The sequence below is a fragment of the Schistocerca serialis genome, chromosome 6, assembly GCF_023864345.2.
Source record: "Schistocerca serialis cubense isolate TAMUIC-IGC-003099 chromosome 6, iqSchSeri2.2, whole genome shotgun sequence".
NCBI lineage: Eukaryota > Metazoa > Arthropoda > Insecta > Orthoptera > Acrididae > Schistocerca > Schistocerca serialis.
The window spans coordinates 233,449,689-233,473,599 of NC_064643.1; positions in this window are offsets into that span (position 1 = coordinate 233,449,689).

Genomic DNA, 23,911 nt, shown 5'->3' on the forward strand with positions numbered 1-23,911 from the left:
ATTACCCTGAGGAACGGCGCTGCGCGGCGTACCCGCGGCCGCGGTGGCGTGAGGTGGGCGCATTAATTCAGGCGGCGGGGCGAGGCGAGGTGCCGTGGGCCCCGGCGCCAGACGCGCGCACATATTGCGGCGAGCACCTGCCCGCGCCGCGCCGCGCCAGCCAGCCAGATATTGGGCAAGTGGCGGCGCCGGCGGCAGCGGCTCGCGAGTTACTGCCGCCCGGCAGTCATTAGCGTTACTCTGCCCCCTCCCAGGTCCTGTTTCTTTCCTCGGGCAGGCACGTGTGCCTGCTAGAGAGAGTCACGCGAGCTGTTGAATATAGCGGGGACGTATTAGGACTCGACAAAGAGAAACAGGCAGCTACATCTTAATGAAAAGTCGCTTTTGCCCCTACACTCTTTCTCTCGTTTTGCAGAATTGCAGAAAAGATAACGCTACGAATCAAAGGAAGCAAATTCTTTCAGGCCGATGTGTTCATTAAGTGCGTTACGGCGCAAGAGTGTGACGCACTACCTGATGCGGTACGCAGATTTTGTAATGGGGTACATAAGAAGATTGAAGTGACGAAGGGCGAGGCTGGTCCCGGCGGAGGTTCGAGTCCTCCCTCGGGCATGGGTGTGCGTGTTTGTCCGTAGGATAATTTACGTTAAGTAGTGTGTAAGCTTAGGGACTGATGACCCTAGCAGTTAAGTCCCATAAGATTTCACACACATTTGAACATTTGAAGTGACGAAGGAAGGTTTGCAGCAAATGCGCGTGTCCCTCTAACTGGGCAGATGCCCTAACCAGTGGGTCACCCTTTCACAGTGGCTTTGCATAACTGCACCAGCTGCCCTAGCAGGTCTTCGTCCACAATCCAAATTGCCATCCACTCCTCAACCCAGTTGATGTCTAGTGAGCTGCAGATGCGGGATCGGATCTTGCCCTTGGTGTAAACTCTCATTCGTTCTTGCAGTCTGCGTACATTAACAGATGTATGAGGTATGGAAAAGTCTCTGGAATTATATAGTTTCATATTATTAAAATACCTATGACTGCGTTTCAGGCAGGATCCCCTGTTTCGTTAGGTGTTGAGGTGCTGTTCCAGTACGGTTGGCCAGCATCTGCAATGCATTTCGAGTTCAGGGTTGAATACCTAGTGGGCCGAGGCGTAGGCGCGAATGAGAATTTGAGCTGAGGAGGGAGGAGTGGTAGATTTGTCACTGCAGCTGTGTAAAGCTGCTGTGGGAGTGTGGCATAGTGGATAGCGCATTGGCATGGTCGGCAGAAGATGCAGGTTAGAAGACCATGTGTGGAACAGATTTTCATTTAATGATTTTTTCATAATGCAGGGCCACAGTCATAATAATTTTCTTTAAAGTCAGTACCGCCATTAGACTGTTGTTTACTTACAATGTTCAAAAAATGGTTCAAATGCCTCTGAGTACTATGGGACTTAACTGCTGAGGTCATCAGTCCCCTAGAACTGAGAACTACTTAAACCTAACTAACCTAAGGACATCACACATACATGCCCGAGGCAGGATTCGAACCTGCGACCGTAGAGGTCGAGCAGTTCCAGACTGAAGCGCCTAGAACCACTCGGCCACCTCGGCCGGCACTTACAATGTTACATTTACACTTGCACAATCATGATTTCGGCTTCAAAGGGCCGTTATCAAGTGTTTTAAGTGTTATAAATTGCTCGGGATGGCATACTGTCGTATTAAAAAACACTGTTAGACACATTCTCTAAAAGACAATGTGTCAAATAGTGTATGTTAATACGACAGTATGCCATCCCGACCAATTTATACCACTTAAAACACTTGATAATGACACTTTGAAGCCGAAGTCATGATTGTGTAAGTGTAAAAGCAACACGGTAAATAAACAACAGTCTAATGGCGGTACTGACTTTAAAGAGATTTTCATTTGTCGCTTCAGTCTTCATATGTCCATCACAGATGAGTGAGAATTGGATAGGTTTCTGGAATTATATACTTGCATTTTATATGTATGAGACAGGCAATGGGATGGCACTCACCAGCGGTCAGCCTCCTGCCACAGACAACTTTAACTCTGTGGTAGTTCAAAGTGCCAAAATGTCATGCCCGAAAGTGCTTAGTATCTCTTAACTTCTTGGAATGAACACGAGTCGAACTAAAGAATGCTTTGGTTTGTGGCAATTATTGCAGATCTTTCACAATCTTGTTACTTAAATGGGATGTTCCTTAGCAAGAAGAATTTGAGTGGATATGTTCATTATAGAACAGTTCTGTGACAACATTATGATGGGTAAAATCTATAATCAAGTGGACTGTCGACAAAACACTACAGAAGGTATAACCTGTAATATTAAAGAAGGAAACCTTCAGAGCATTTAACAGCTATCTGCACAGTAAATTCTCCAAGTTCTTCTCTCTGGGCCATTACGTCAAGACAAACGTGCCATTATGATTTTGCAGTACCTGTGTTGTTAGGAAGAATGGCGCAAAGACCCTTCCAACAGCCATGCATGTCTACAACAACAGGCACCGTGGCGACTACAGCCAATATGAAATACATGAAATGCATTCACAGTTGCGAATGTAAACAACCATCAGCTGTATAATGTAATGAGGACAATGAAAATATATGCCCGACCGGGACTCAAACCAGGATTTCACTGTCGCCTTAACACCTTTGGATATCTAAGCTCGAACCACCTCCAGACTCGAACTTCCACATGTCTTCTTATGTCACAACCTGTACTCCAAGATAGGGAGGACATTTTGATTAAAGTATTCACAGATAAATACGTTATTGCAGTGCCTATGCAAAACAAGGATAATGGAATGTAGTCGAATTAAATCGGGTGATGCTGCAGAAATCAGATTAGGAAATGAGACACTTAAGGTAGTAAATGAGTTTTGCTATTTGGGGAGCCAAATAACTGATGATGGTCGAATTAGAGAGGATATAAAATGTAGACTGGCAATTGGAAGGCAAGCGTTTCTGAAGAAGAGAAATTTGCTAACACCGAGTATAGATTTAAGTGTAAGGAAGTCGTTCTTGAAAGTATTTATATGGAGTGTAGCCATGTATGGAAGTGAAACGTGGACGAGAAATAGTTTAGGCAAGAAGAGAATAGAAGCTTTCGAAATGTGGTGCTACAGAAGAATGCTGAGGATTAGATGAGTAGAGCACATAACTAATGAGGAGGTACTGAATAGGATTGGGGAGAAGAGAAATTTGTGGCACAACTTGACTAGAAGAAGGGATCGGTTGGTAGGGCATATTCCGAGGCATCAAGGGATCACCAATTTGGTATTGGAGGGCAGTGTGGAGGGCAACAATCGTAGAGGGAGACCAAGAGATGAATACACTAAACAGATTCAGAAGGATGTAGGTTGCAGTAGATACTGGGAGATGGGAAAGCTTGCACAGGTTAGAGTAGCACGGAGAGCTGCATCAAACCAGTCTCTGTACTGAAGACCACAACAACAGCGTGTTGTTAGGAAGAGCCACAGACTGTTCCTTCAGACACGCATGCATATCCGAAGGAACATCAATGACCAGACATTTACTGCAATTCACGTTCGACAAGGATATACCGAGACATTGATGGTAAGTAGGGCTAATGTCGGCAGACCACTGACGGTGCGTACACGTAACTGCGAGTGCACCTAACAGCATGCATGTCTGAAGAAACATTACATCGTTCGCCTTAACTGCAATATCGTATTTACTCGTCGACACCAGGCAGCGACTTTGAATCAAAATGTCCTCTCCTGTGCAGTAATTAAAGGATGTGTGCCTGAGAACAGGTTGTGACGCAGGAATGATGACATACGGAAGTGTTGGTGTGCAGTGGTTGGTTCAAATGGCTCTGAGCACTATGGGACTTAACTGCTGTGGTCATCAGTCCCCTAGAACTTAGAACTACTTAAACCTAAGGACATCACACACATCCATGCCCGAGGCAGGATTCGAACCTGCGACCGTAGCGATCGCACGCTTCCAGACTGTAGTGCCTAGAACCGCTTGGCCACTTCGGCCGGCCTGTGCAGTGGTTCATGCACAGATAGCCAAAGGGATTAAGGTGTCTGCTCGAGTAAAACCGGAAATCTGGATTCGAGTCTCAGTGGGACCAATATTATCATTATCGTGATGCCCTGACGGTTGTAAAAATAACTTTTTATCTAAAAATATCATATCTCCTTCACAGCAATCTTCATGGAATAGTAGGCAGAATTGACGAGGAAGCATATATAAATCTTATGGTCAAACTGATAGTGGGACAAGAGAGATGCTCGGAAATTTTTGTTCGTTTGTGTTGCATACATTCAGGGACTAGAATCTGGGGTAATGGACACTTTTGTTGTTACCCTCCTCAGTTCAATTCTGAGCCACTTTTCTTACTCCTGGGAAGTCATCTAACCCTCACCCCTCCCCAGACACGAAACTCTAATAAACATAAATAGTTACTGTACAATTACATTTGCTTACTCTTTAGTTAAACAGTTTGCGGGAGACACAGCTCCTCCCCTTCCCTCGCCCACCCGTGAATTAGCGGGAAAAAGGCTGCAGAAAAAGGTGCTGTTTATATTTTTGGTGGGAAATGTGTTCAAATAGTTCAAATGACTCTGAGCACTATGGGACTTAACTGCTGAGGTCATCAGTCCCTTAGAACTGAGAACTACTTAAACCTAACTAACCTAAGGACATCACACACATCCATGCTCGAGGCATGATTCGAACCTGCGACCGTAGCCGTCGCGCGGTTCCAGACTGTAGCGCCTAGAACCGCTCGGCCACTCCCGCCAACGAAATGTGTTCAACTGACTAGATGTTGAAAGGGGAGTGTGATGTGTGTATTACCTATAAGTATACAGCTGAGAACTTCGGCCAAAGGCTCCTATAAGAGGAATGGAAGAAGGTGATAATGGCTCAGCATAAGGTGAATACTTTTCAGTGGCATATATTTCGCGACTTATAGATGTTCCAACGTAACGACAAGCGCCGGCATGACGATGAAGAACAGAAGAGCAGAGAGGGCTGTGAGAAGACGTCAACCAATAGTACTCTCTCTAGGATGACACAAAGACAGGAGCGGCTTCTTCATGAAGAGAATATAAGCATCGCGCCACCTAGCCGCGTCCGGGGTGGACGACGAGCCGTCATACAAGGCTATAGCAGTTACTTATGAACTGTGTTGTTTTGCTTGCATTGAAATTGTATACACCAAAAGACATTGATTATTTGCATGTCGCAAAGTACTGTCAATTTAACTTACGGTAATGAGCTCCATTAATATCATTTGCTTGAATTGTTGTCTAGCGATCCGAGAAAATAGCTTCCTTGGCACACTTTGTTAGAGGAGTGGGCAGGATACAAAAATAGACACTACTGTATGTGCTGGAGCTGTTCGTTTTTAGAAATGTCTGGTTAATTCACAGTGCTGGCAACAGCTTTGGGCTTTTCCACTACCTCAGACAGAATAAACCAGAGGTGTTTCCCTCGGTATACGAGCCTCAATTGAACTAGTTGCGAATACCACCACCCGAGTGTAGATGAAAAGGGTTTTGTTCTTAAACCTCTTCCTTTGGGAACCAATAGAAACATAGCATTTCCCTCTCCCACCTGAAAATTGGTAGGAACCAATAGAAACACGGGAATCAAGTCAAGTGATTGTGACGTTGGGAAATATAAGACAGATACATTTAGTCAGTGGAAGAACCACGAAGCATCAACAGTAGCTGAGATCCCATCTACCTCTGTCTCACCGAAGAAGTACGAAAGTAGCTACAGGTGATACAGCTCCACGTCTTTATTCAATTACATGTCTTCATTTGGGGATTTGTATTGCTTCTAGTTCTTCTTCTTCTTAGTTCAGCTCTGCAACCTGTAGCATATCTGGATCAGGAGTGGCTGCAGCACTGTAGGATCCTGTAGCGACCTCCAGCGTGTTGGGACTGGCAGCAGCACCATGGGATCATGTAGCATACCCGACAAGCACGTTGGAGCAATACAACAAGCTGCTGCTATCCAGTCCACATCTTGCTGAACACACCCGGCCAGTCTCTGACTTGTGGAAGAATTGTTCTGAGGGTAGTACACCACACAAAGCAGGTCAGTGCTGATCTCCTCCTTACACACCGTTCCAGAACATTCTGTTGTTACTGCAAGGACAGAATGCTGATGTGGTGGATGAGAAGCTGTCGATTAATCACGTTGTGCTATTTCTACTATTCACTTCAACTTATAGTTTAACAGCTGTTCGTTCAAGGCACTTAAATATTGATATAGAAGTACCACTTCACAGCGACTGACGTGTTGTGTTAGACATCGAAAATGCATGGGGAAGTGTTTAAGTGGAATTTACAGAGTTTGAACGGGATGAACTGTGTCGTTCAGAGCCAAACTTCCTGCAATAGTTGACCTCCAAATATTCTCTACAACTGGAGATTTACTCTGCCGGCCTGATTCTATCTATAACATCATTGTTCGATGGCATGACGTGGTGAAATCTCGGAGCTCAGTCCATTTATGTACAGTATTGCACTGTTAGATACTTTTGCAGTTTATGGCTGGTGGTATCCCTTGTGTTGCAAAGACTGAACAGATGGTTGCCCTATGAGCAAATTTTATATAAATGCATTGTCAGTTATTTCTGCATTCATAATTTGCATGCAGATGATCAGATCAAGAAAATACTATACTGTTGTGAACATTGAAATAGTGAATTTTTGCTCATGTATAGCATTGCTGATTTGTAAATAAAACAAAAATATTTTCGGAAATCTGTGTTGTTTTTCTTATTTAACTATTCCTTCATTATATAATGTAAAGTGTAGCCATTGTAGCTCAGTCGGTAAGATGATTACACTACCGTAGCTACGCCTATTATTATTATTACTATTATTATTATTATTATTGTATTACAAGCGTTCATTTCCCAATAAAAGCCCACTGCACACCAAAACCTAATTTAGTCGGTGTCACGGCAGGGTGGCTTTATCTTCACTACTCTGTCCAAAGTGATTGGTCCAGTGATGGTACAAAAGATGATCAGAAGAGGAAGAGGAATTGGCTACTCCCACTTGGTGATACGCAAGCCATAATTGTAGGTCTTTCCAACAGCAGTGAGACAAATGTTACCTTGCCTTTGCCAACACATTCCTATGGAGCTAGTTTTGAGCATGTGCAGGTACTTTTTGAAAACGCTGTTTCACCCCAAGTACCAGTTACTGCAAAACATATTGCAGTGTATAGATGGTGTAACATACTAGACATTCAGTAAAAGCACCAAATCCCTTGAACAGAAAAATTAAAACAGAGTACCATGTTAATGTTTGACGATTTTGCTGTCAAAAACCAGGATCAAATTCTACAATATTTCTGTTTTGTTCCTTAGATGGGTATTGTACTTTATTTAAGTCAAACATGTTTCAGAACCGCAAAACAGATGGTGAGGGATACACAATTATGATTTAAAGCACATACACTGGCTACAGGTAGCTTTCGACATGTCATTCAGTGATTTTGTAAAGATACTCGCAGATTGGTGGAATCACACAGTAGAGGTTTGTTTTAATTAAATCAACGAAACTGAATGATGGAGTGTACATACAGAACTTCCAGGAGTTACTTTGATATATGAAAAAAGTTATAAGTATGTTAGTATATATCACCCCATGAACCAGATAGCACGTATGTCATTCAGCCCCACAGAATAGGTGTGCTTAGACTCAAAATGCGTCTATACATACATGGAAATTTTAACCGTTCAAACATAAAGATAAGGACCTAGAGACGTATGCCCAGACTCTTGTCATACTGATACAGGACTTAGATGGTAGGGTTAAGGAACTAGAGATTTACACCCAGATCATTGTGAGAAAGAAAGTAGATGACTTAGCTGTAAATGTTGATGGAATTGAAAAGGAAGTACATTACTTAACCGCAAAGGTTGGTAGAATTTGGCAGAATGTTTATAAGGTGCGCCGTTTCAAGGAGTCCGCTAGTATATGAGAAGATGTTGACCAAGCTTAAGATCGTCATGGCACAGAAGGGAAGGCTGTTCAAGAGAAGTTACGACTGATAAGGTTCAGATATTTGGATCAAGAGCAGACACTGAAAGAATTCTTCAAACCAGTCACTGAATCTCTCCATAAAATCTCAGTAAATTCACACAATGACTACGACGGTGCTGATTTCATTAATCATCACAGCAATAATAGGATAGACAAAATATTTGGTGCCCAAGGAGATAAACCGTACATGTTTGGCATGTAGCCCATAAGTTTAAAAGAAAAAAAACAATACCGATAGGTGATAGGGAATCTCAACGAACAACTGGTTGAATGAACATTTTCCTAAACCCCATAAAACTGTGACTTATTCGCCCAAAGATCTGGAGGTGTATAGTGAAATAGTGTAAATGACCGGTGTACATAGGATAGCAGAAAACTGGTGCAGTGCAAAATACAAAACCATTACAAAACGTGTATTACATGCTCGATATAGCACTGGGGATGCTATTGATATCCAGCACAAAAGTCAGCAATCGACCCTCGCAGTATACACAAGGTGACAATCTCAATGAGCCAACAGATCGACTGCGATTGCTCATGGCATCAGCTGCTGCTGGTAAAACTGCTCATTCGAATGTGGTTTCTCAGTAATCGCCGAGCCTAGAGAGGGAGGCATAATTGAATAAGTATGGCGGCAGAACATTGAGAAATGCAAAAACCAGCATGCAGAACATAGCTTCGTCGGAAGTCATGATTAAAGGTTTGGATGACTTATGGCAGGCTGGTCTTATATAAATACAGGAATATCCGCATGAGGATAATGGACTTAGATATGTGTTAATGGTTATTGACACATACTCAAAAATTGCTTGGGAGGTACCTGATAAACAAAAACGATAGATATGTGAAAGAGGTGTCTGAGAATTTCTTGCAGACAGGGACGAATTGATGCTTGGACAATTTCCAAACCAATCACGGTGGAGAGTTTTACAATAGGTATTTCAAGACCGTGTTACAGAGGTGCAGAATACATTACTCCACAAATTTCACTCAACTGAAGGTGAGTGTCGTGGAACGTCTGAACAGAACGTAAAATGTCAAATGTGGATGCGTCTTCATTTTTGCCGCTTATACAAATAGACTGATATCCTCCCAGAAATAATTCCGGAGTATAATCGATCATAGCACAATAAAAATGAGACCAATCGATGTTCCTGATAATGGACTCATGGACACAGCATATTATTATATTAAAATGCTGGATCAACGTAAATAGAAATCTGGGTGATTAGGTACACATCTAAAAACACAAGACAGCGTTCGAGTAGTGATAATCCAAAACTGGATGAGTGAGATATTCACAATTTCCACAGTGCAGAGAACAAATCGTAGAGCTTACATCTTAAAGAACAGCAGCAGAACTGATATTTCGCGATGCTTTTACACAGAGGAAACGCTGAAGGGTTCAGAACCATAGAGCTGGTCAGAAGTCGTCGAGGCAATAGAGTACTAGTGAAATGGCTTGGTTTTCCCGCGACACAAAATAGCTGGGTTAACGCTGATGATGTGCTGTGTAATGTGGGGCATAGAGGACAACCAGCACAGTAGCGTAGCATGCGTGTTAGTAGACGCATTGTAGGAGACGGTGGTGTTCGAGACAAACTGCCAGTGCAATGGCACGTTCCGGGATGTAGCTACTGTGTACGTGATATAAAGCTTCAAAATCGTTTGGCACATTGTGGTAAGGGGACTGACCTGTTTGACGAGAATGTTTGGAAGACGACACTGCATAGGCAAAACGTTAATATCTCCCTGGACGTCAGGCCGGAGATTGAATTTTAGCTGATAAAGACAAGTCAATACGTCCAAGAAAGGACACTGGTAGAGGGTACTGCATTACAGCATTTTTACTGATACCATACTAGAAGGGACTAGATCTCTTCATCAATAAGAAAACAAAGACCGTTAGCTATCATGCAAGATGAATTCCTGATTTGCCCAAGTTGTTAGGAAAAAATTCAGCTTTCCAAGATTCTGTTCATGTTGGGTACATTACCAAAGACTATATGGAAATCCGGAGAAAGTGGAATTGTGAATTTAGATCTTTCTGGGGTACCAGGAAAGCACTGGGTGGTGTATGTCAAGAAAAGTACAGTTAAAGTCTACTGTTCCGACTCATTTGGAGACCTGCCGCTACCAAAAGAGTTAAACGATACTTTGCTCTCAGAAGATGTGTGTTGTACAATTTTCATCACTACCAAGACTTTAATACTAACTTATGTGGGAACCTGTGCATCATGGCCCTTGCAACGTTTATGAAGAAGGATCTGTAAGGATGTGCATTAAACACCCACTCATTAGTTAAGGTACAGATGCAATGACGTGTACTCTGGGTTTAAAAGAACCAATGCCGGTATTACACGCGAATTACTTCCACCGAATAGTTTAAGCAATGGGTTCAAAATGGCTCTGAGCACTATGGGACTCAACTGCTGAGGTCATTAGTCCCCTAGAACTTAGAACTAGTTAAACCTAACTAACCTAAGGACATCACAAACATCCATGCCCGAGGCAGGATTCGAACCTGCGACCGTAGCGGTCTTGCGGTTCCAGACTGCAGTGCCTTTAACCGCACGGCCACTTCGGCCGGCTAAGCAATGGGGATTTGAGTCTTGTGCTGACTGGACTGCAGACGTACAACAGCATTCACAATATCACAGATGCTCTCAATAAACTTCATCTTGAAAATAATGGTGGAAAAGAGATTGTGGGAACATAACCTAGTGAATATGATACTGATGCTTTAAACGACGTTTTAAAGCGGTCTGGAAAAGGGATTGTGCTACAAGCAAACATCCACACACTAAGATCTTAAATAAAGACACTGAATGCAGCGTCTGGCTTCAACCATAAAGCTTCAATACGATTACTACTGGGTTTCACAAAAGAAGATATCCCTAATAAATTTTACAGATGTGGCCAGTCAGTGGATATACTTCCTGTCAACACAATCCGTGTCAAGTACAGCATTGCAATAAACTCCTATCTCAACAACAGACTGATTCATACAATTTACAGATTCATCTCATCAGTTGAAACATGGTGCAAGATCTCTGAGACCTATACCAACGCTATTTACCTCCCAGTAACAGTTCAGACATTGGAGTATCTGTAGCGTATTGTGGACCACGATAACGAACTTATCGAGTTTCGTTTCGAGTAAATCACTGTACAGCTACATCCAAACGAGAACCACCAGTGACTTGAAACGTGCAGAAACCTGTCATGATCAGAAGCGCTGCGACCTCAAACCAACCAGGACCAGAAGCTGCTGCAATATTCTACCAGCTTGAACTCGCAGCAGCCCCCAGCGTCCTCAGATTGTCAAAGAGGACAGGGTGAGCGTAACGTATAAAACCAACGTGCACAACGCACAGCGTGGCCCTTCAAAACGGAACAGCAAGGTGATAAAAGTGCGATCTATGAGTTTCTGACATTAGCAGGTCTAAATCGTCGTAATGACGTTATTCAAAGCTAACTATACCAGCGGAATATGACGTGTGTATTATACGCTAGGTATATTTTTCGCATAAACTTAATGTATCAGCCACTTTTAATAAGCATGATGAAATTAGGATTGCCATCCAACAGCAAAATGCTTTAAGCGTCCCATGCAAGAGTTTCGCATCATTTTATCGATCATTTACTAATAAGGGTGCTACAGCTACAGTTGCATCGAACTTTATTTGTAATACTCTAGCATCCCTGTTTCATGAGATACGATATGAACTAGATGGGGTCCAGACTGACTGTAAACACAATGTATGCACACGAACTCTCAAAACATGTGTCACTGCTTCCCTATCGAAACTGAACGATTTAGAAAATGCTGGGTGGTTCATAGACGAGCCAGTGGGTAGATCAGTGGAAGAGTACAAGAGATATACTGCATCTGTTCTTCTAAAACTGGTTGTAGGACACTTTGAAGCTATGTGGCGAACTGATTTAAATGTGAGAGTGTAACGGAGAACAATTCACACATTCAAGGAGCTCAAGATGACAACGAGATCACCAACGATAACATAATACGGCAAATTCCGCACACCACTGTATCGTATGAATAGCATTTGAAGCTTTTAAAAGTTCTTAATACCAGTATATTAACACCGTCTCATGGGAGGCTTTCAAGTACTCCATGCTACCTTGCACAAGCAGACAAACTTGGGCTATAAAAACCTCTGCTCAATTTGAGACCCCTAGTTTTATCATATTTGTGTTTCAGACCAATAGACTAGGGAATAAAGCAAAACATTCCACCAAATTTGACAAATACATTAGAACTAATACCAGATTCTACATGAACTCCATATTCCACACATATGACAATTTGCAGCTGCAATGGAATGAAAATGTGTACAGTCAAACATGTATGTGAGGTTCTGTGCTTCATATTATGAAGAGGTGAAACTGTCTACTCAGTCCATGGAAATTCAAGGTGCTGGCGCCAGTCATCATAATAGACTGCTCAGAACAGAATGAGATAATTAAAAGTGGACCTACAGATGTAAAAACTGATTTTGAATCTTCAACAAATTTCCAAGAACACACCTGCACTGTAAGCTCTGTTTCTGATCACAGGTATTGTGTAACGAGCTGTAGAAATGAACAGGTACTAAGCCATACCAAGAGCATTTCACAGTGGCATCGCAAGGTGTGAACATCATTGCAGACTCTCAGGGTTTCTATGGTGATAACCGCAGACAGTTCATATTTATTGTTGTTCATTTGACAATGTGATGAATTGAAACCTGTTAAGTATTAATACGAGATTGTTTTAGTATTTTGTAGTTCGGCCTTGGACCTCGGGCCTCGCGCCTTGTAGAAGCCCTAGCCCTGTCTGGCGTAGTCCTAATCAGTTTCCTGCACTTTTCCTTAGAAACTTCACTCAGCAGCGTATGCACTACCAGTCTCAAATTGTTCAAGTTCTTCAGTTAACGGTCTGAAATATGTTAACCCATGTTCATCCACTGATTTTCCGTTGGACTGAGATCAAGGCTATGTGGTGGACATGGATGCAGTTCAGTGTCCTGGTTCCGAATCCACACTATTCTCAATGCGGATCTGTGACATGGCGCATTATCGTGTTTGAAATTGGAGCTTCCCCACAGCGAACGCTCAGCAGATGGCACCATAACCCCATCCAGGTCTTCACAATATACCACACTATTTTTGCCACATGATTGATACAGCAGTTTGTACAGCCCTTCCTGTCTAGCACGTGATCGGCAATGACAAGAGAGCGCAGCGCAGTGCACTGCTAATGACCGGAGTGACACAAGAGAATCTGAAGCACATGGCTTTAATGTTTTGAGCAAGAGGCAGTTCGTATCGAGAGCTAAACTGTTCCATATGAAGCCGGCCGCTGCGGACGAGCGGTTCTAGGTGCTTCAGTCTGAAACCGCGCGACAGCTACGGTCGCAGGTTCGAATCCTGCCTCGGGGATGGATGTGTGTGATGTCCTTAGGTTAGTTAGGTTTACGTAGTTCTAAGATCTAGCGGACTGATGACCTTAGATGTTAAGTCCCATAGTGCTCAGAGCCATTTGAACCATTTTTTTGTTGCATATGTGATTTTTACAAATGACTGTAAGAGGAAAATATGTGGAGGCACTTTTTGTATTACATTACACGTGACTTCCATCAAATGTGATTTGATTTATTGAAAGGAAATATTCCTTTATAATAGTACCCTTAATAATTTCTGGATAATGCGTATTTCAGTAACAATGAAACAGTTCACTGTTTATTGCCCATAGTCATCATAGTGAAGTGAAGTGTCATATGAAGGAAGGAACGAAACATTGACGAAAAGATAAATTTATGTTTGAAGGCACCTAACGGTAAGTACTAGTTTTATTCCGATAGAACTGGGGGGGAATAAGAAATGGCCTCGGCCATTGCTCTTTTCCTTGTGCTGCATACCGAGGATACTTAAAGTAATTCGCAAAATGCGTCGATGCAAACTGACAATGTAGATGGGACTAAAATTTAAGAATACTCTTCTCACGATAAACTTCAAATAATAAGCGTTATGTCCAGATCAAGAGCCCAAAAAAAAGCAATGAATTAAATCCTGGTACTGGTTAGAAAGGGTTTTGAATGAAATGTTAAAAATTATTCTTTCCTGTTTTTCCATATTTTGATAGCTCGTTTGTAAGACTTTTGCCACCAACCAGTCATCTTTTAAATTTTTTTTCCTAAGATGCCTTTAGGCCCCGAAACCAGATATAAAACTATGGAAACACTAACCCACTCATACCTATCATTGTTGTGTATGAACGGATAACAGCATTAATAGACTGCACAAGAGACTGTCTTGGCGAGCTTCGAATTCGGCAATTTTCAGTACTTTTCTTTAAATACTTGCAGTGAATCATAGCAGCTGAAATTCAAGCAAGGTCTTTCCCCCTGTATAAAAGAGTTCAGGGCTTGATTTTACATGTCGGACTGGATGATTCCCTTGTTATCGTGACGTGGGATCCTGCGATCACGACGTTGAAGGAGGAACAGCGAAAGGTAAGTTGACTTATGCCCATATGTGGAGATAAAGCAGATACAAGTGACGTCACAGCCAGTAGCAAGAGTATACAAGAGAGTGGCAGCCACCCATCACAAGTCATTTGAACAATGAAAACTGCATCCAAGAGCCGTATTGTAATTGCTTTCAATTTTCGTTATTCAAGTACTTCATGTCTGGCCTCTGTCCCATAGTCCTTGTCGGATTACCAGGGCCGGCCGCTGCGACCTAGTGGTTGTAGGCGCTTCAGTCTGGAACCGCGCTGCTGCTACGGTCGCAGGTTCGAATCCTACCTCCGGCATCAATGTGTGTGATGTCCTTAAGTAGTTAGGTTTAATTACTTCTAAGTCTAGGAGACTGATGACCTCAGATATTAAGTCCCATAGTGCTTAGATCCATTTGAACCATTCTGATTATCAGGGACATGAGATATCATTCTTCTTGACAGAGGCTAAGCCATACTTACTTGAAAGCTAGTCGCATTTTAACCACTTAACACACCTGTAAGCTCGGGAATATTTATTCAGTATTACCACCGTAAGGCTGCATTCTACCGGAGTTCATATTATGGGTCGCTTCTATCTGGCTGTAACTAACAGTGTGTCAGTCTATCCCATTTTCCATTCGACTGGGCCGTATTTCTAGTTTGCAGTAAGAAGGTGTTGGTGGGCCATCTAAGGAAAGGCAACGCAATCCCCGCAATCATTGTTACCGCTTGGTTCCTATCTGCCCCTCAACCTACAGGTACACCGCAGTTCGCTGGATCTATGCGGTAGTTAATCAGCGGTGACCACAGACGCTCTTCTTCGCCTGCGGTGAGGAAGCCCGCCGTATTTCTGCCAGATAACAGAGCTGGTTTATGAGTGCAGGATCTCAATAATCTTTGTGTTTACGCAACCAGGCCGCTCCCCTTCTCGCGCGGTGCGCCCGTATTTCACCGGGGATTTATCTGCGGCACGCTATCTGCGCTGCGAGGTGCGCGGGTCTCGGGTTTTGCCCCCGCGCAGTTCTTTACGCCCACGGAACATGCACCCCTGTGTAAGCCCGCGCGCCCGCGCCGCAGCTTCCATAAAATATTCACCGCCCCGTCGGGCCTCCACAACAGCGGCGCCTCACCACCCCGATCCACCTACCTAACCCCCACAGTTCTTCCTCAAAGTTGTATCGCCTGATGCCTGGCACAATGCACAAAAACTGCGTGAGAATTGATGGTCTCTCTCTCTCTCTCTCTCTCTCTCTCTCTCTCTCTCTGTATCTGTCTCTTCAGCTCTCTCCACCTCTCCCTCGTCGAACTTGCGTTCGGTAACAAACTGCAGAATTTCCTCAAGTTTCTACCACTTCTATGAATTTCCCTTGTAGCAAATTGAGCCCTGTAGCACTGCAGTCCGAGAACGAGGTTAGTAGATATCAATGGAAGATTGCGCGTCTCTTATTTGGAGTTTCAATACATAAAAAAGGATGTACCGTATCAGATGACAAATGTTGCTCGTACCCACCAGGGATACGTTAACAACGTACACAAGCCCATAGCGCCATATGTCTCAGTTGTATGAAAATGCTATCAGGTCTGTGCTTAAACTCTAGTTAGTACATTTAATTTGTATTAGCTTGTCAAGAAGATTTAAGATATCGAAAAAATCGCTCTACGACGTCTTACATCAAAGATGAGACTGTCGACAACTCCTGGGATCACATGTACGTGTATTTGGCGAAGGTGAATATTTCGAACACTTGATGCCAGAAGTGCAATTTTATGGACATGTTTAGGAACACTTCCTATTCTTGTTATTTGTTGTTGCTGCTGTTACTCGTGCAACAGTTTTACAGAGAAGGTACCTCGAAAGTAAAGTAATATCATTTTTATTCTTTAACAATATTTACATTTCAGTTACTATATACAAATCCACTCAGTTTTAAATTTCACTTTCCTTTCTAGTATCTGGTAAAAATAAAAGGATTGCTCAGAAAGTAGTGAACCGCATTTTTTTCTTCAGCAAGTTTAATTGAACATAATGAGAAGTACACACACAAAAAATGGCGTTTTATCTACACACACTGTTTTACCACGTGGTCTCCATCCCGTTCCATGGCTTTGCTCCAGAGCGAAACAAGGGCGTGTATGCCCCGTCGATACCAGTCCTTGTCCTCGTGGAGCAGCCAGTGCTTCACTGTGTGAATAACCTCCTCATCTTCCTCGAAATGTTTTCCACGAATGGAAGAGCTGCCGTGTTTTAATGCGTCTGTTCTGGCGAATGATATGAGCTCGCTGCAACATGTCAGGTGTGACAGCCGCGAATGGTCTCCCCGCCCGCTGCAAATCGTGGAGCTCCGCCGAACCGCCTTCTGATGACCTCATCCTCCGTGCCCAGCGACTAATTGTACTTCTGTCGACAGCAGATGCTCCGTGAACTGTGCATAAGCGTTTGTGAATAATCCCCACAGTTGCTTTCTCTGCAGTAAGAAATTCAATCACAGCGCGTTGCTTGTCTCATACGTCACCTACACAGCCATTTTGAAACTGCCCTACAGCTACTCCATCTGTCGGAAGTGACGGAAACTTCGCGCGTTCAATCAGGAGACTTCAAATAATGCATAAGTAACGTTTCACATTCGTAGCACTGTGTTCAGCTGAGGAAAAAAAAGGGGTGCATTACTTTCGGGCCAACCCTCGTAAGAGAACGACGGTTACCATAGTCAACTGCTGATTCATGTGGCACAATGTGGTTACCATCTGTCTCAAACTGAAGTTTCTCCATGTACAGCGCTGCTTAAAAGCGTCATTTCCTTTCAGAGTTCTATACTTTCCAAGGTCTCATGCGTACAATTGTGGTTGAGGCATGAGTAGAAATGTAAACTCAGACAGTCTGCATTGTGCCCACCAGTTGGCGTTACGAGTGCAGCGCCTTGACAAATTGACGACAAGGCAACATGAGAGATTTATTTATTTATTTATTTTTTTTTCAAGAGTTTGCGAGATGTTTGTCTGCTACTACAGTTCAGCAGGAGAAATTATGGGAAAGAACCTCCATGTAAACAGCGAGTTGGCGTTGGTATCGACAGTTCAGGGACATTGGTTATCTCTGTAAACAGTTAAGAACCGGTCGACCAAGTGTGCCAGATGCAATCATGAAGAGGATGATTGAAAATTTCGTATAAAGTCCAGAAAAAAAATTCAACGGTGGTTAAATTTCATGACGTGCCTTCTGCTGCTCGAGCAACAATTAAAGCTGAAAGATTTTTTGCATCAAAAAGCAGGAAGCACCTGAGGGTGAACACTTCGCTTTCAAGCTCATGTTCAGAGACGAAGAAATCTTTCATTTGTTTCAAGTGTTAATCTCACAATGGAAGTGGGAAGGAGTAAACAAAATCATCATGATATTGTGGCTCATGAATGAAGTTCACTGAGATATTTTCTGTGCAACGTCACAGACGATGGTGTATTGGCCGTTTTTCTCCTAGGACAAGACTACTACAGGTACCTCTTACCATGGTATGTTGCCATTGTCGTTACTTCCGCAAGTTGAGAGGTTCCATGCCCTCATTTGCATGTCGCCTCTCAAATCGTTCAAATGGCTCTGAGCGCTATGGGACTTAACATCTGAGGTCATCAGTCCCCTAGAACTTAGAACTACTTGCACCTAACTAACCTAAGGACATCACAGACATCCATGCCCGAGGCAGGCTTCAAACCTTCGACCGTAGTAGTCGCGCGGTGTAAGTAGGCTGTTTAGCTTTTTATGTTGGTAACGCCACGTAGCGCTCTGTATGAAAATCATTGACTGCGCTGTGTTAGTCTGAGGTTGGTCGGCATTGTTGCAATATTTGCTATTGTAGTGTTGGGCAGTTGGCTGTTAACAGCGCGTAGCGTTGCGCAGTTGGAGGTGAGCCTCCAGCAGTGATGGATGTGGGGAGGAGATGGCGGAGTTTTGAGAGCGTTAATCAGGGCCATTCTTTTGTAGGGAGTTTTGAAAGTCAGATTACGTTGGGCTAAAAATATTGTGTGTCAGTTTAAGCACAGTCATTTATAATTTTTCTAAGGGGACGTTTCAAATGTCGACCCTTCGACAAGGATACCTCACTGGAATCTTCTGTTTTGTTCTTGGAATTTGTGTAATTAGTGTAGCTATTGTTTATTGCTAGTGCGTAATTATAGAGAGAATTTCCTGTGTAGTTGTAGTTTTTCATTGTTATACAGTAAAACAGTTGTGGCATGCATGTAGATTTGCACCAAGTATTTCGCAGCTGCCCTTGCAATTAACGAGATATTATTTTCAGTGCTATGCTAATGTGTTTTCTCGTTTTTGTTCTTCAAATTGTGCTTTTCTTGTTATCGTGTCAAATACGTGATAATTGTGGCGTGTGAAAAACGTAACACTAGGCTCCAAAGTAAATTAAGATATGACAGTGACGACGAGGCTAGTGTGATAGCGCCACTGTGTAATGAATTAACAAATATTCAGAATAGTAATTTGATAACTGTGCATAGGGAAATGGACCAGGCAACAAATAATCGTGTAAACGGTGAAACAATTAGTGAACAGGGAAGCATTATCGATCGATCGGTCCGCAACAGCTCACCTCAGGAATCCGAAATGACAGGACACAATTTTGCATATACTGTAGATTCAGGTTTTGCGTCCTCACCGTTTTCTCAAATAAGTCAAGACACATATTCTGCTTTTCAAAATGCGAATATTGCCGGTTCAAATGCACTGCCAAATAGCACTGAGGAACATGTTTCAGACACCAGTGCATTGTTTTTACAGTTAATGCAACAAATGGGACAAAGGCTATAAAACTTAGACACAACGCTTGAACAAAATCAGAAACAAATGGAACAAAATCAAAAACAGTCACAGCAACAAATGGAACAAAAACAGAAACAAATTAAAGAAACACTTCAACAAACACGTGAAGATTTAACTACTGAGTTATATAACATCGAATTGAAATGTCAAAATGTCTGTAATGACATAAAAACATAAATTTGCGTGTATTTTTAACCTATTTTTTCGCGGCATGAAAATGCATTACAGAATCACGAAGCAGCCATAAAAGAGCTGCAAACTATTGTTCACGAAAATCACGAGACCTTGCGGGATAAAATTGACTCAGTTGCATCTACCGATTCGGTTACACTACTTGCAAAAACTCAGGAAAACTTAAAGGACTTAGTACATACTCTGAAAATTGGTTCAGAAAGACACATGGAGGAAATTAGTTCATTATCAGAGATAGTAGTCGAACTTTCGGATCCGGTAAATAATTTATCTACGAAGGTAGATGATACTCTGAATGACACAAGACCGGTAGTCTTGAATGACACAGAAGAGTATGAACAAATTAGAAAATTCAAAGAAAATCAGACTCAAATCAATACACAGTAAAAAAGAGAAATCCGGGAAGTACAAGATCAGTTAGCACAAATAATACAAGAATTACATATTTCAGAGGACACTCGCGCTCCAATACAGCAAGAGGGACATAGAAATACGGAACAGGCATAAAATAATAACACAGGGCACTTCGGAAATTATGAAAGAAATTTGCAAGGTACACCGAATTTTGAGATGGAGCCGCCGAAACGACGTAACAATGACCGACATGCGACTAGCCGACATGATGATTTTGACTATAAGCTGTTTATTACTACACGTATATTCAAAACATTTAAGAATTCCGGCAACGACATTCATCCACAACCGTGGCTTCATCAATTCTCTCATTGTTTTTCTCCCAACTGGTTATTAGAGCACAGATTAGAATTTATGTGTGGCTATTTAGAGAATGAACCAGCTGTAAGAATGCGACTGGTCATTCACTATTGTCATAGTGAAGGAGAATTTTATCATGCCTCCCTCTCAGCATATTGGTCTCAAGCTACACAAGACCGAGTAAAACATAGCATCATAATGATGAAACATTTCGAACAATCTGAATTTTCCAGTCTTGTGAAATATTTTGATGACATGTTGCATAAGAATCAGTACCTGTCAAACCCATACAGCCCCTCAGAACTCATCTGCATTTGCTTGATCAAATTGCCTGAACATTTACGACACATTATTTTGGCAGGACGTTGCAAAGACGACATTGAAGCTTTTCAGGGACTCTTACAAGAACTGTAAATTGACACTGACAATCACGGGACGCGAAAACAGGAACACAACAATTACAGGTCACATCCGTCACAATTCCGCGATGACAGAAATAATAACTGGACACGACAAGGCTATTCTTAGAACGTAAATCGTGACCAAAACAGACACCACCCTTATGACAACCGTTCGCAGAGTAGAAATAATTACAGGGAAAAATCACCTCTCCACAATAATGACTATCACAGAGACAATCAGAGAAACAGACAATATGGGAACCAAAATAAATATTATCAAGGGAGACAGAATAACTTCAGACGCAACGGTCCACCGTGCAGTTACGATTCTGGGAGAAATTCTCCACCACATAACCGACGAATAAGAAACTATATAAACTACCGACACAACGACAGACCTGAATTTCATCAGAACTGGCGAAATCCAAACAGGGCAAGGACCTCTCGACAAGGTGAATTTGTAGAAGTTAGGTCTCGTAATCCCAATAACGACGCGCGCCAACAAAGAGACAATAGGCAACGACTCACACCGCTGGCAACCACAAAACGTACTTACGAAGCTGGCGACGTAGGTACCGTGGCTAGTAATTACGTAAAAATGGAAGACATTAGGAACATCTTACTCCAGGAACACGACATAAAACATAACAACATTGCATATCCTGTAATTCACATTACAGTAACTGATGTAAGATTTACGGCAGTACTTGACTCTGGCAGCCCCATTTCAGTAATTAGTGAAACAGCCTTCAGCAAATGCAACAAATCGAACGATTGCCCCACACTTCCGTTACGTAAGATTAAATTACAAGGTGCAATTTTTGGAAAAAATGTAGATGTTCGCCAACACACCAACTTAGAATTCTTTTGTCAAAGCCACAGCTTCTCTATGAACTTTCTTATTGTTCCTTTATTGTCGACGGAAATTATATTAGGAGCAGACTTTTTGAATGAATACAAAGCAATCTTAAACTTTCACGATGGTGAAATAAGTTTAGAGAAAGAAGGTTAGTCCATAGCTTTGAAATTTGAAAATTGGCTCTCAAACCATGACGAGGAAATTAATCGGCTTTACGTTCTGTTAGACAACAGTTCGGAATTTTCTACGGAACTAGACACTAACAATCACTCTGCAAGTACTGACAGGGATGATATCGACGACATATTTCATACTAACGAGTTAATTCAGAATAAAATTCAAACAACTGAGAATTGTAATGATACTGGCAGGCAGGATCTTTTTGAGATTTTACAAGCACATTCCGCAGTTTTTACTCACAAAACAGGAACAATCAAGGGATTTCAGTACCAATTTCGTGTTTGTGAGCATACTAAATTTTGTGTTAGACCATACATAATTCCGGCACATTATAGGGTCCGTGTTAGAACTGAAATACAATCTATGCTTGACGAGGGCATTATTGAGCCTGCAGTAAGCTCACACAACAATCCATTACATGTTGTTGAGAAGAAAAATGGATCGATCTGACTTGTCTTAGATTCGAGACAAATTAATACTATCATCATTCCTGAAACAGACAGGCCGCAAACGATGGAAGAACTTCTTCAAAATTTTAATGGTGTAAAAGTGTTGTCTTCTATTGATCTCAGATCCAGCTTTTATCAGATCGAACTTCATCCAGAATGTGGAAAATACACAGCTTTTCTTTGTTTCGGCGTTTGTTATCAATTTCGGAAACTTCCTTTTGGTCTGAACATTTCTTCGGCAGCGTTCATTCGTGGGCTAAATTCCATATTGCTTGATTTCTTAAAACGTCAGATCACCTTATATGTGGATGATATTCTAATAGCAGAAGCCTTATGGGAACAATATAATCGCATCCTCAACAGTTTGTTACGTATTTTTGCAGAATCTGGAATTACAGTTAACTTGGAAAAGTCTGAATTCGGTAGGTCAAAGGTGAGGTTTTTGGGACATATTATTTCTTCTGAACGCATTCAGCCGGATCCTGAAAAGTTAGAAGCAATCAGAGCCATTCCAGTTCAATCCACAAAAAAACAAGTCCGCAGTTTTCTAGGTCACGTAAATTTTTACCGTCGTTTTCTGAATATGCAAATTCTAGTTACACCAAAACTTTGTTCTCTCACTGGAAAAAATACTATTTGGAACTGGGACGAACAAGCACAGTTGTAATTCAATTCTTTGAAAGAATCACTACTTAAAGCGCCAATACTAGCTCATCCAGATCTGTCACAAGATTTCTGCGTTAGCACGGATTCTTCTAAAGTCGGTCTGGGTGTCCATTTATTTCAAGAAGCCATAGAAAATGGCACTACTGTTCAGAAAACCATTGCTTTTGCTAGCCGAGTGCTAACAAAATCTGAAAAAAATTATTCCGTTACTGAATTAGAAGCTTTAGCTATCGTTTGGGCATTTAACAAATTCCGTTTCTTTCTTTCTGGCAAGCATGTAAAGGTATACAGTGATCATCGTGCATTACAATGTCTTATATCTTCAAAATTAAATCATGACAGGTTAAAACGCTGGGCATTGTTTTTGCAAGAATTCCACTTCACAATAGTCTACATTCCCGGCAAGGAGAACATTGTTGCGGACGCACTGTCCTGCGCACTGGCTGGGCTTGAGAAAAGTAACACAGAAGGCAACCTCGAGAAAAATTTCAGTATTCTTTACATTCAGAAAGTCGACTTTGAAACCTTCACCACCACATCTTTAAAGGACATTGCTCATGAACAAAATAAAGGTCCGATTTGGAAAGTCATCAAACGTAAGTGGCATGAAAAGACACACACACAGATTCGGCATTATTATCTGGTTAGAAACAACATACTCTTCAAACGCTGCACTGTTGATGACAAGCTATGGGTACTTTGCATTCCTGACGATTTTGTTAATAAGCTCATTTGGTACATTCATTTCAGCTACGAACATTTTGGCCCAAGAAAATGTTATCATATTCTTCAGATGACTTGTTATTTTAACAATATGGAAAAGAGAATTCGAAGAGTCTTGTCTGTTTGCAAACTTTGTCAAAAGGCTAAACCATCCACTATCCCACATGGTGCTCCTTTGTTTCCTATAATTCCTTCTAAATTGAAAGAATTTGCTGCTGTTGATCTCTTGGGACCCCTTGTCAGAAAACCAAATCGATTTTCGTACATTCTAGCAGCATTTGAATTTACTTAAAAATTTGTTTCTTTCACTCCGTTACGTAAAGCCACTGGGCGGTCTGTATCCAAC